Raw genomic sequence first — 14,233 nt, forward strand, 5'->3', positions numbered from 1 at the left:
GTTCTTCAGGCAGACCCAAGACTCAGCGGCTATGGCTCATTTGTGCCAACGCAACTGGTTGTCCAAACTCCCGGTTTTGTCCAAGGTGCTCTTCAGCCAGACCCAAGATTCAGCAGCTCTGGCTCCGTTGTGCCCGTGCAAATGGCTGTGCAAGCTTCTGGTGTCCCACAGGCTGTTCAGACGGGTCCAGCATTGAGCAGCTTGAGCTCTGGCCTGCCTGCAACAGGATACTCTACTGTCACTTATGTGCCTGTTGACGTAGGATCTGACGCTGGCGCTCTGCAACCTGGAGCTGCCCAATCTGGACCACAAGGTAAATCTTCTGCTTGGAGTGTAGATGGCCCAAAATGTTTGGAACCCTAAAGGTGTCTGTGCGTTTTCATGTAGTCACTAGCAAATTTTGCCGAACTCTATTCTGAAGCCGAAACCTGCTGTGTTTGAATTATAAAAAATTCAGAACATATGTATTAAAACAAATTGATGCTCAGTGGTGTAATAATGGATCCCTTCTGCTTGGAGGAAAGGCCCTTCACTTTAAGCAGCCTTACTTTGGCACCAAAGAGAACCCGAGCATTGCACCTGTACTTTTCATTTGGCCTGCTCAAAATCTCTGGAGAGGGGAGTTGAGCTTTTAACTCTACGTCCTAGGAAACTGGGATGTCAGCACTCTGTGCTATCAGAACTTCTGCTGTGAAAAGGCCTAATTGTGAAATGTCTCCACACAGAAACCCAGTGGGCTATTGCTCCCTCAGTCTTTGAGGATGCGTCAGCCCAAGCCCTCAGCCTCACTGACGTTCTCCCTGCAGCCCCTCTGTCACCACCTGGCCCTTTCCTCCAGTCAGGGGAGACCTCCAGTGTCACGAAGGAAGCTGAACTCTGGAATTACCAGCAGCAGACGGAGGAATTCGGCTACCCGGATGACCGCCAAGGGTCTGGACCGGGATCCGCAACCGTACTGGTGCCACGCTTTGGTGTGGGTGGATCTCCTAACTTTAGCCCCTTTCACACTGCCGAATAACTCGCGTTTAATTCGTGAATTTAGCGTGTCCGCTGTTGCGTTCACACTGCCGACCCGGGCTGGCGCGTCAACTCGACTCGCCTTTCGACCCGCGTCGGACCCTAGTCTTTTTGCTGAGTTTGATGTGAACACAATCGACGCGGGTCGGACGTGGGCGTGACGTGAGGAGTTTAAAAGACAGAATGGACAACTGATTCAGAACAACAGCGACAGGTGAGGACAAGTTTTACTCTGTTTTAGCCTACATCAAGTTGGAGACATTTTTTAATATGGCCAACTGGTGAGACAAGGAGGTCCGCGAGCTCCTCAGCCTCCGAGCAGAGGACGTTGTTTTCCGCCACATTTTGGGGACGGTGAAAGATGGACCTCTGCTGGAAGGGCTGGCGAAAGATGGGAGCGCGAGGTTTCCCACGCAGCAAGACGCACCGTAAAGTAACATCTCCATGAACTGCATTGCAAAAATGAGTTCTCAAGGTGTCCCGCCATCGTTTGTTTGAAGAATTTGATGCAGACAGGTGTATTTCACCCTACCTCCGATGCATGGCTTGTGCCTACATCATTGTACACGCCCAGCATTTTATGTGTTTCGTGTGACGTTCTGCCACTAGGCAACGCCCCCTAAACTCGGCTTCAGGCGACACGGGTCACCTGAACACGCCAAGCGTTCACATTGCTCGACGCCTGTCAAAGGTGCAATTTGGACCCACTAAGATAGCGGGTCGCAGTGTGAAAGGGGCTTATGACTACAGGCTTTTGTATGGCTTGTACCCCTCTGGAACCTGCAGCACGAGAAGGGCAAAGACTATTTTCAGAATGTCCACTACTTGAAGGAGCATATTACTGACAGCCATGGTTCTGGGCAGCAGAAAGTTCTTCCCAAGTGCCCGCTAGAGCTGAACATGATGTGCAGAGGGTATGTTGGGAGTGGTACCTGCAAATGTCTTTATCTCAATGCTTGAACTAATCTGGTTCTGTTTCAGATTGGAAAGCTGAATCCAACGGCACAAGATTCTTTTTAGTCTTTGAATAAAATCTTGTCAAATGATCTCGCTTCAGAATGATTGACTAAGGGAAACAATGGCCTGTGAACACCATCTGGGTTCAAGGCAATGGCAGGCATCACCTGTCATATTTGACTCGGACGTTCTGCTTTTGGTTTCAAACATGGCTTCTCAAAGCTCTGAATCCTGAGAGGAATTGCTATGGAAGTGTTAAATGGTTGCACCCTTTGCTCAATTGGCTACAGCATCCTTTACAGCCATTTCTCTACACCTGTACATGGCAGCCAGACACAACCCCTTCTATAGATTGCAGAGTGCACGGTAGCCAACCTGAAGGCTTGCCAAACAAACATTGTTCTTGAAATACTTGGCTGGATACTCCTTAAATATTCTTCTGCAGTTAAGCCACAGCCAGTGCTGTCTTCGGCAGTCTTGTCATGATGTCTGGGTTTTTCCCCCAAACCCTGCAGATGGAATGCTAAAGTAATGGCGAGCCAGTGGATAATGAACATGATTTCTATTTTTGTCTCTGGGTATCCATATACTAGGGATTTAAATAAAAATTGAATATTCCTTCTAAAACAATGTATTCAGACATCTGTATTAGCACATTATGTCAATGATGCGCATCTGGGGGCTTTCAACCAGCCAAACTGTCAGGCAACGGCAGCTTTACGTCAATAACGGGACAAACCAACTTAACTACTTGTATAGGTAGTTTATTCAAGTTTAAACATTTAACAATTTGTTTCATGTTATGCCAAGTCCATTTGGGTGAACATCTTAAAGAATTAACCATGTTGCTGGTTGAATGAAAAGCTAACTGTAGCTTGTATACACGTTTGTCTTGAGGCTCCACAATTGTTTTCCATCAACTGACAAATCTGAAGTATTTCCAGACAGGGCTTTATATATTTATAAAAAGATATATATTTTTGGGGGTTAAAATCACTTTCTTTGAGCCTGCGGTCAAGTTGGGTTCTGAACTTTCTGCCATCTTCACGTAAGTCGACTTTCAGCAGTGACGCTGTGCCAGACCCCGTCATGCAGTGCGCTGACTCGCCAAAGCAGTGTTTTTCCACCTTCAAGCAATAATTTTGACCCCCGACTGTCTGTTTTTAAAACCTATTCAAATTTAGAATATTCTTTGACAACCCTGCCCTGTACCACTCTACTATTGTGCTTTAATAGGCAACTTGTTGCCTTTCCACTCTGTAATGGCAGGTTCTGCAGTTGTGCCAGAACATGCCTATTGATGTTGCATCCTCTGAATTTACAACTTCTAAACGGGAAGTCAAATTTCCTTGTTGGTATCCTGGTAAGCTTTATCAAGTCCTTGTACAGTTGGAAGTGTACATGGTTTACTGAGTAAACGTGAAATCTTTCATTTGCTGTTCTGCTCTAACTCACTGAGCAAAGTATTGGTAGAACTAATGGTGCTCTCCCAGTACCCAGCTCCTCATTTTGCTTTCAAATTTCTAGCCTTTTTTTTTTTTTTTTTAAATAAGCTTCAATTTATTCCATAGATTCCTCAACTGGCCTGTTTGCCTTGTTTTAATGTGCTCTTTTCATGTCTTGTACACGGTTTGTTTTTATTGCTGAGTTAATATTTTACTGTTTTCTGCAAATGCTTTTATTAGTGTGGTCATTTTACAATCCTTGTATTTTGTTTCATTCCATGTTTGTCCTTTTTAATTGCTATATCAAACATTGAGTTACATTTTGCTTGAAAAATGCTCTATAAAGTCACAAGCCCTGCAAATCCCTGAGACGCTCAGAGAAAGTGTTAAAGGGGACATTATGTTAAAATAACTTTTTGTTTTTCCCACCTGTGCTTTTAGAGCATGATTTGGGTGTCTGAAGTCTACATCTTTATATCACTAGTGTTTTGGGTATATCTGGAAGAATGGACTCGTGTGTGTTGACTGCATTTAATTGCACACCAGAGGTCCGTTTCACGTAGCAGGTTTAGTGAAAACTCTGAGTTGATTAACCCTGAAATGAGGGAAACCCTGAGTTTTCCGTTTCACAAAGGGAGGTAACTCAACCCCGAGAAAGAGGGGTAACTCTAGCCTGTTTCACAAAGAGGTAACTTAACTTCACGGTCAGTTACCGGAGTAACAGACTCTCTGAACCTAACCTGGTCGGGACCAGGTTTTATTCAAGAAACCTCGAGTTTCTTTCTGTCTCCGCCCTCTTTCAGCCACACATGACCTTTGATTTCCTCATTCATTCAGTCAGCAGAGCGAGTTTTGGCATAGCAGGTAGTTCTTCTAGTTCTAGTTGATTTATAATTAGGTACAGTAGGAGGCGACTTTTTCCACGAAAATGGCATGTCCGTTTATCAACGATCCCGTGGATGAAGGTGCAGCATTATTGCGCAGAGAATTGAATATTCGTCGGGAGATGGTTATCAGACCACGCATTGATGTTTTAGCATTTCCAGACAATTTTCTTTTTGATCGGTATCGTTTCACGTCAGAGTCCATCATTTACATACACAACATAATCCGTCCTTACATTTGCAACATTACCAACCGCAGTCATGCTCTTACATCTCAGCAGATATTGTGTGTTGCACTTCGTTTCTTTGCCAATGGAAGTTTTTTGTACAATGTCGGAGATGCAGAACACTTGAGCAAGGCAACTGTATGCAGGGCGGTCAGAAAAGTGTGCCTCACCCTGAAACGGCTTTTACCCATGTTTGTGGTTTTCCCTGGACATAAACCTGTCAGAGCCATCAAGGAGGAGTTCCACAGGATTGCAGGTGAATGATGTAGAGATCTTAAATTGTATTCTGTTAATGACATTGTGCTGCAACCTCAGACTGGGATTAGTAATTTTACTTTCTTTTAGGATTTCCCAGTGTGATTGGGTGCATAGATGGCACACACATCCCCATCAAGGCTCCCTCACAAAATGAAGCCGATTATGTGAACAGGAAGTCCATTCACAGCATAAATGTGCAGGTACATGTAGACTGACTACTGTTTCAAGATGTTAAAGACTGCATCATAGTTCCAACATCTCATTCTCTGCACTGTCAAGATCATATGTGATGCTGCAAACATCATTTCGAATGTGGAGGCCAAGTGGCCTGGGTCTGTTCATGACTCAAGAATTTTTCGCGAGTCTAACCTGAGCAACAGACTACAACATGGTAAGCAGCCTAAAGATTTGCACAATATAATTCACTTGTCTCCCTCCTTTAATACACTCCAATGTATCCACTACGCATTACAGGAGAGTTTGATGGCCTTCTGCTGGGTGACAGGGGTTACCATGCCAACCTAGGCTGCTGACCCCTTACCCTGACCCTGAACCAGGCCCCCAACAAAACTTCAACCGGGCTCACTGCAGGACAAGAGCCCGGGTGGAGATGACCATAGGCCTGTTGAAAGCCCGTTTCCAGTGCCTACGTCACGTCAGGGTGACCCCTAAGAGGGCCTGTGATATAATTGTGGCATGTGTTGTTCTTCATAATATCGCCACTATTAGAGGAGAGCAACACCCTGCCCTACAAATTGAAGACGCTGATGATGACCCCATCCACCTGCCAGCTAACCAGGATGGCAGAGCAGTCAGAGACACCATATGCAATAATCCCTTTAGGGTTTAAGTCACCATCATCACCACCATCATCATCATCACCATCATCACCACCACAGCAGTCAAATAAAGACATATAAATATAAATACAAATTTCATTTGGTCTTCTTTATTTCCTACAAATACAAGAGCTAGTTCAGTTAATGTTCCAATAGTTAACATAATTCACCTGTGACCATGCACCCACCTTTAACTTGTGCTCCAGTATTTCAATTTCCAGATCTGTCTTCCTCATCTGGCGGTCTAAGTAGAGCATTTCTTTATCAGTTTTTTGTATGTTTTTCAGCAGGTGAATTTTGTAAAGCTCTTTTACCGGCAACTGGAAATACATAAGGACGACATTAAATTATACAGTTGCACATGCATTCCACAGAATGAATCTCTGGTGTTTACTGAACATCCATCTCACTGTGTCAATTTGTGCAGTGGAAGTTGAGGGACCCTCCTGCTGCTGCCCAGCCATGCTCTGTTAAAAATAATAAAATGATGAGAATGTGTTAATACTTCAGTGTAGGTTAAAAGTCATATTCCACCAGAATGTTAAGAAATGGGAATGGGAAGAGAACTATCAGTATAATGAAGATGTTACCTCAATAGACCTTTCTGGATCCCCCTCAGTAAAGGCAGCAGACATAGTTTCCTCATCCTGTTCTTCCCAGATGAGAGGTAATTTTCAGTATACTTAAACTACTATATGGTAAAATCATTGGAGTATTGCTAACTTACAGTTACAAGATCTGTTGTGGCGTCAGGGGGCTCCACCAGGCGGAGAGCACCATCCAAATCTGTTGGGACAAAAGAAAAAGACAAATAAATATTTGTATAAATAGGCTTAAAAAATATATCTATAGGCCCATTACATTTTATAAAGGTACTTGTGTCTTGGGGGGTGGACTCGAAGGATGAGCTTCCTCCAGGGATTCCCTCAGCCACTGGCCTTCCAAAGTTTTGGCTTAGGGCCAGTGTTGGAGCCATTTTCTATTTTTCTCACTTTATGGTGATATTTAGTTATTTAGATTTGTCTGCTTATTGATAATTATTAATTTAGCAACATCTAGTAAATGTACTATGCATTTGGGAGCGGCACTGGTGCTTGGGCTATAGTGGGCTCTGATTGGTTTCTCCTCCTGACTCTCGCCTATCTAACCGGAGCACAGGTGGCTCACTGATGAATTGGATTTCTGATGACGGGTGTTGGAAGGGAAACAGTTTTTTGACCGTGTAGATGTCGTGTAAACATGCTGAACAGTGTTAATTGAGTTTGAGAAGAAAACAAGAAGATCTGTAACGTAAAGAGACCCGAAAGAAAATAAATTCGAGCACTGAGAAATAAGAACGCGCGTCAGAACTTAACTGGATACTCCCGTCAAAGCGACTCCAGCTGATGCAGCCAGGAGGCCGCTGCAATTGCCAGCTCCTCTGCCTCCGTTAGAGGTGGAGGTGCTGGCCCACCACCCGTTTTACGGGCATCTGCCTTCTTTCTGTTGGCTGAGTAGAAGTCTATGTTAGTTTAAATAGGCTAAATTATTTAACAGAACATGGTATAGATGAGAAGACATTTATGTGTGTGAAAACAGCATTAGCCTATGTTGGGGATAAAACGACTGCACAGTCAAATAGCCACTTTATATTTATTTCACAGTGTAAAACATGATCAAAATGAGGTACCTCCATGCCGAGATCTCACCTGTTTGAACAATGTTTTTATACTTCATCTTAAACTGCTGCCAAGTGCGCTTCTCCCCCGCGGGATTGCACCTAAATGAAATAAATAATAAGCTACCATTCAAGCAGTTTTCCCTGTAATATTATTGCGATTGATTGCAAAGGAATATCAAACTTACGCATTGACGCGAGCAGCAATGTTCTCCCACGCCGTCTCCCTCTCCTTTGCTGCTGCAGCGGTGTTGCACTTCTTTCTAAAAACATGTTCAAACTCGCCGTAAGAGCGCACTAAAATTTCCAATTCTATATTTGTAAAATATGTAGCCCGCCTCTTCCCTGTTGCCATGGTGACTCGTCGAATCGGGGCTCCATTGATGCTGGCTTTTTAAAGTGGTGGTGCACGTGCTAAATTGGCAGCTCTATAGTCAGAAACGTGGCATTAGAGACACCAGCGGCCATAGTCAAATGCATTCCAGGGGCCAGAGCGGGCGACATAGAATTCTATTTAAAACTGCTGGCTAAGGATAAACGTAACTATGGTAAAATAGTTATTCACGTCGGCGTTAATGACACCCGGTTACGCCAATCGGAGGTCACTAAAATTAATGTTGCATTGGTGTGTAATTTTGCCAAAACAATGTCAGACTCCGTAGTTTTCTCTGGACCCCTGCCAAATCTGACCAGTGATGACATGTTTAGCCGCATGTCGTCCTACAATCGCTGGTTGTCTAGATGGTGTCCAGCAAACGAAGTGGGCTACATAGATAATTGGCAATCTTTCTGGAGAAAACCTGGTCTGATGAGGAGAGACGGCATCCATCCCACTTTGGAAGGAGCAGCTCACATTTTTAGACATATGGAAGAATTGATTTGCCACCCTAAAACATGACAACCCAGGGTTCAGACCAGGATGCAGAGTTGTAGTCTTACACACTTCTCTGCAGCTTCCCACCTGCTGCTACCCACCCAATCAATTAACACAAAAGGAGCAAATCCTCTTGTGCAAAAAGAAATTATTAAAACAAAAACTTTAACTGAACAAAAACATCAAACTATTAAATGTGGTTTGCTGAATATCAGATCTCTCCTTTCGAAGTCTCTGTTAGTGAATGAGTTGATTTGTGATCATCATATTAATATATTTAGTCTTGTGTTATATTGAAAGCGAGGCTGGGTGTGTCTATGAATATAGACAACAGTGAGGTTTTTTTTTAGGTTCTGTAAAAGCAAATCATAGCGTCTCTGTACAATGACAGAGGACTTTAGGTAACACTTCACAATACTGACTGTGTATTAGAGTGTACATCCCGTTCACTTATTTCCTACTTTTCCCGGACTTCCAGTGTAGCCTAACTCCTGGTCAATTCCCACCTTCTCCAGTCTTACAGCATAACTCGCCGCGACACTTACCATGTAATATGCAAAACTACCCCAACTTTTGCTCTTTGCTTATGGCGGTTGTGTATGTATACATGTCAGTGGACAAGCTTCACCCATATTCCAGGGATTTATTATGTTTTGTCTTACAGCCTTGTATGATTCGGAATAAGAATATGTTGAGAAATGGACAAAACAAAGTGTCCCTGACATAAAATAACAGAGTTCCACAGATTTTTCTTATTCACGTTCAAGTTCATGTTGTTCCTTCATTTAGCTAATACTACTACTGCTTTGATTACCCACTGAAGCCTCTTCCTGTCTGCCTCAGTGCAAGTCCCAGCGGGCTCTCAATACAGGGTCTTCAGCAGTTTGGTGTCTAGAATGTTCAATCTGGACAATGTGGTGGTCCTCCTCACTGTTGGGCCCATGTCAGGATTGTTGGAGATTACAGTAAAATACACCCTGACATAGCCTACAGTTAAGAGTGAACATGTCAGACTCTGTAATGTGACCTTGCATTTTGCTCCTTTGAAGCCAAAATGTTGCAGGTGTGCGGACAAAGTAGAGTACCATTTTAATGGTTTGAATGTGTTAAAACAAAACAACTCATGTCTGTGTGGCATGTGTTTAACTAATAGAACTAGCACTTGAACCCAAACGCACATATCAGGAACCAAAGGAGTACCCAGTAAACAAAATAGTACAAACAACTACAAACACTTTATTCAAAACACAATCTCAACGGAACTATATAACACGAACACACACTGGTAGCAATTCAAACATTCCCTTTCATAACTATAACTGACTTAACTAACTAACTAACAGAATAACCACTAAAAGAAACCATTAACAATTATGAACCAAATTAAGAAAATATTTTCAGTTAACTAATCACGCCATCATGTGATTGGCTGTCACAGAATCAAACTTCTTCAGGCTGCTCTGATTGGCTGTCGCATGATCAAACGTCTTCAGGCTGCTCTGATTGGCTGTCGCAGAATCAAACGTCTTCAGGCTGCTCTGATGGGCTGTCGTAGTATCAAATATCTTCAGGCTGCTCTGATTGGCTGTCGCAGGATCAAACGTCTTTAAGGCTGCTCTGATTGGCTGTCGCATGATCAAACGTCTTCAGGCTTCTCTGATTGGCTGTCGCAGAATCAAACGTCTTCAGGCTGCTCTGATTGGCTGTCGCAGGATCAAACATCTTCAGGCTGCTCTGATTGGCTGTCGCAGGATCAAACGTCTTTAAGGCTGCTCTGATTGGCTGTCGCATGATCAAACGTCTTCAGGCTTCTCTGATTGGCTGTCGCAGAATCAAACGTCTTCAGGCTGCTCTGATTGGCTGTCGCAGGATCAAACGTTTTTATGGCTGCTCTGATTGGCTGTCGCATGATCAAACGTCTTCAGGCTTTTCTGATTGGCTGTCGCAGAATCAAACGTCTTCAGGCTGCCCTTATTGGCTGTCGCAGGATCCAAGGTCTTCAGGCTACTCTGATTGGCTGTCAGGTCCGGGTACCAAAGTATAATCCGTTTTTCTGTCAAAACGAAAAAACGAAAAACGGAAATGGCTGTCCTTTTTCTGTTTTTCTGTCAAAACGAAAAAATGAAAAAACGGAAATAGCTGTCCTTTTTCCGTTTTTCTGTCAAAACGAAAAAATGAAAAAATGGAAATAGCTGTCCTTTATCCATTTTTCGTTTTAAACCAAAAACGGATTTTTCTGTCTTCCTAAAAAAACGAAAACCCAAAATCAAATAACGGACAAAATTTGGTTTTTGGAAAATACTTTTTTCATTTTTCGTTTCTTACATGAACATGACGGCGGGCAGACCGGAAGCGGAAGTAACGCCAAAATAAAAGTAGCGTGCTAATTTAACATCAAACATATTTTCCGCTTTTTATACGCCCATTGTAGGTAGTAGGCTGCATTTATTTTAGTTATGTAAAACTACAACAGCTGGTTGTTTGGGAGAACGTCATAGCCTATATAAATTATGATAGGCTACAAAAAAGTGATCACAGCCAAATATGACAGAAGATTAGGCTTGCCTTTCATTTCTGACAGCTGAACATTGCACATCTACTAACCTTAAAACAAAATAAAAGAGAGCAACAACCGTCTTTTTTTTTCTTTTTAAAAGATGTTTTATATTATTTTCATATAATATGCTGATGGCAATTATAGAATGTGAGTGCTTGTGTTATATTGAAAGCGAGGCTGGGTGTGTCTATGAATATAGACAACAGTGAGGTTTTATTTTTTAGGTTCTGTACAAGCAAATCATAGCGTCTCTGTACAATGACAGAGGACTTTAGGTTACACTTCACAATACTGACTGTGTATTAGAGTGTACATCCCGTTCACTTATTTCCTACTTTTCCCGGACTTCCAGTGTAGCCTAACTCCTGGCGAAATCCCACCTTCTCCAGTCTTACAGCATAAGTCGCCGCGACACTTACCATGTAATATGCAAAACTACCCCAACTTTTGCTCTTTGCTTATGGCGGTTGTGTATGTATACATGTCAGTGGACAAGCTTCACCCATATTCCAGGGATTTATTATGTTTTGTCTTACAGCCTTGTATGATTCGGAATAAGAATATGTTGAGAAATGGACGAAACAAAGTGTCCCTGACATAAAATAACAGAGTTCCACAGATTTTTCTTATTCACGTTCAAGTTCATGTTGTTCCTTCATTTAGCTAATACTACTACTGCTTTGATTACCCACTGAAGCCTCTTCCTGTCTGCCTCAGTGCAAGTCCCAGCGGGCTCTCAATACAAGGTCTTCAGCAGTTTGGTGTCTAGAATGTTCAATCTGGACAATGTGGTGGTCCTCCTCACTGTTGGGCCCATGTCAGGATTGTTGGAGATTACAGTAAAATACACCCTGACATAGCCTACAGTTAAGAGTGAACATGTCAGACTCTGTAATGTGACCTTGCATTTTGCTCCTTTGAAGCCAAAATGTTGCAGGTGTGCGGACAAAGTAGAGTACCATTTTAATGGTTTGAATGTGTTAAAACAAAACAACTCATGTCTGTGTGGCATGTGTTTAACTAATAGAACTAGCACTTGAACCCAAACGCACAACTCAGGAACCAAAGGAGTACCCAGTAAACAAAATAGTACAAACAACTACAAACACTTTATTCAAAACACAATCTCAACGGAACTATATAACACGAACACACACTGGTAGCAATTCAAACATTCCCTTTCATAACTATAACTGACTTAACTAACTAACTAACAGAATAACCACTAAAAGAAACCATTAACAATTATGAACCAAAAAAGAAAAGATTTTCAGTTAACTAATCACGTCATCATGTGATTGGCTGTCGCAGAATCAAACTTCTTCAGGATGCTCTGATTGGCTGTCGCATGATCAAACGTCTTCAGGCTGCTCTGATTGGCTGTCGCAGAATCAAACATCTTCAGGCTGCTCTGATTGGCTGTCGCACGATCAAACGTCTTCAGGCTGCTCTGATTGGCTGTCGAAGAATCTGCTCTGATTGGCTGTCGCAGGATCAAACATCTTCAGGCTGCTCTGATTGGCTGTCGCACGATCAAACGTCTCTAAGGCTGCTCCGATTGGCTGTCGCACGATCAAACGTCTTCAGGCTGCTCTGATTGGCTGTCGCAAAATCAAACATCTTCAGGCTGCTCTGATTGGCTGTCGTACGATCAAACGTCTTCCGGCTGCTCCGATTGGCTGTCGCAGAATCTGCTCTGATTGGCTGTCGCAGGATCAAACGTCTTTAAGGCTGCTCTGATTTGCTGACGCATGATCAAACGTCTTCAGGCTGCTCTGATTGGCTGTCGCAGGATCAAAGGTCTTCAAGCTGCTCTGATTGGCTGTCGCAGGATCAAACATCTTCAGGCTGCTCTGATTGGCTGTCGCAGGATCAAAGGTCTTCAGGCTGCTATGATTGGCTGTCGCAGGATCAAACATCTTCAGGCTGCTCTGAATGGCTGTCGACAAAATAAACGAGAGCAACAACCGTCTTTTTTTTTCTTCTTAAAAGATGTTTTATATTATTTTCATATAATATGCTGATGGCAATTATAGAATGTGAGTGCTTGTGTTATATTGAAAGCGAGGCTGGGTGTGTCTATGAATATAGACAACAGTAAGGTTTTATTTTTTAGGTTCTGTACAAGCAAATCATAGCGTCTCTGTACAATGACAGAGGACTTTAGGTTACACTTCACAATACTGACTGTGTATTAGAGTGTACATCCCGTTCACTTATTTCCTACTTTGCCCGGACTTCCTGTGTAGCCTTACTCCTGGTCAATTCCCACCTTCTCCAGTCTTACAGCATAACTCTTACCATGTAATACGCAAAACTACCCCAACTTTTGCTCTTTGCTCATGGCGGTTGTGTATGTATACATGTCAGCGAACAAGCTTCACCCATATTCCAGGGATTTATTATGTTTTGTCTTACAGCCTTGTATGATTCGGAATAAGAATATGTTGAGAAATGGACAAAACAAAGTGTCCCTGACATAAAATAACAGAGTTCCACAGATTTTTCTTATTCACGTTCAAGTTCATGTTGTTCCTTCATTTAGCTAATGCTATTACTGCTTTGATTACACACTGAAGCCTCTTCCTGTCTGCCTCAGTGCAAGTCCCAGCGGGCTCTCAATACAAGGTCTTCAGCAGTTTGGTGTCTAGAATGTTCAATCTGGACAATGTGGTGGTCCTCCTCACTGTTGGGCCCATGTCAGGATTGTTGGAGATTACAGTAAAATACACCCTGACATAGCCTACAGTTAAGAGTGAACATGTCAGACCCTGTAATGTGACCTTGCATTTTGCTCCGTTGAAGCCAAAATGTTGCAGGTGTGCGGACAAAGTGGAGTACCATTTTAAAGGTTTGAATGTGTTAAAACAAAACAACTCATGTCTGTGTGGCATGTGTTTAACTAATAGAACTAGCACTTGAACCCAAATGCACAAATCAGGAACCAAAGGAGTACCCAGTAAACAAAATAGTACAAACAACTACAAACACTTTATTCAAAACACAATCTCAACGGAACTATATAACACGAACACACACTGGTAGCAATTCAAACATTCCCTTTCATAACTATAACTGACTTAACTAACTAACTAACAGAATAACCACTAAAAGAAACCATTAACAATTATGAACCAAAAAAGAAAAGATTTTCAGTTAACTAATCACGTCATCATGTGATTGGCTGTCGCAGGATCAAACGTCTTCAGGCTGCTCTGATTGGCTTTCGCAGGATCAAACGTCTTCAGGCTGCTCTGATTGGCTGTCGCAGGATCAAAGGTCTTCAGGCTGCTCTGATTGGCTGTCGTAGTATCAAAGGTCTTCAGGCTGCTCTGATTGGCTGTCGCAGGATCAAACATCTTCAGGCTGCTCTGATTGGCTGTCGCAGGATCAAACGTCTTTAAGGCTGCTCTGATTGGCTGTCGCATGATCAAACGTCTTCAGGCTTCTCTTATTGGCTGTCGCAGAATCAAACGTCTTCAGGCTGCTCTGATTGGCTGTCGCAGGATCAAACGTTT

This window comes from Odontesthes bonariensis, chromosome 17 (genome assembly GCF_027942865.1).
Source record: "Odontesthes bonariensis isolate fOdoBon6 chromosome 17, fOdoBon6.hap1, whole genome shotgun sequence".
NCBI lineage: Eukaryota > Metazoa > Chordata > Actinopteri > Atheriniformes > Atherinopsidae > Odontesthes > Odontesthes bonariensis.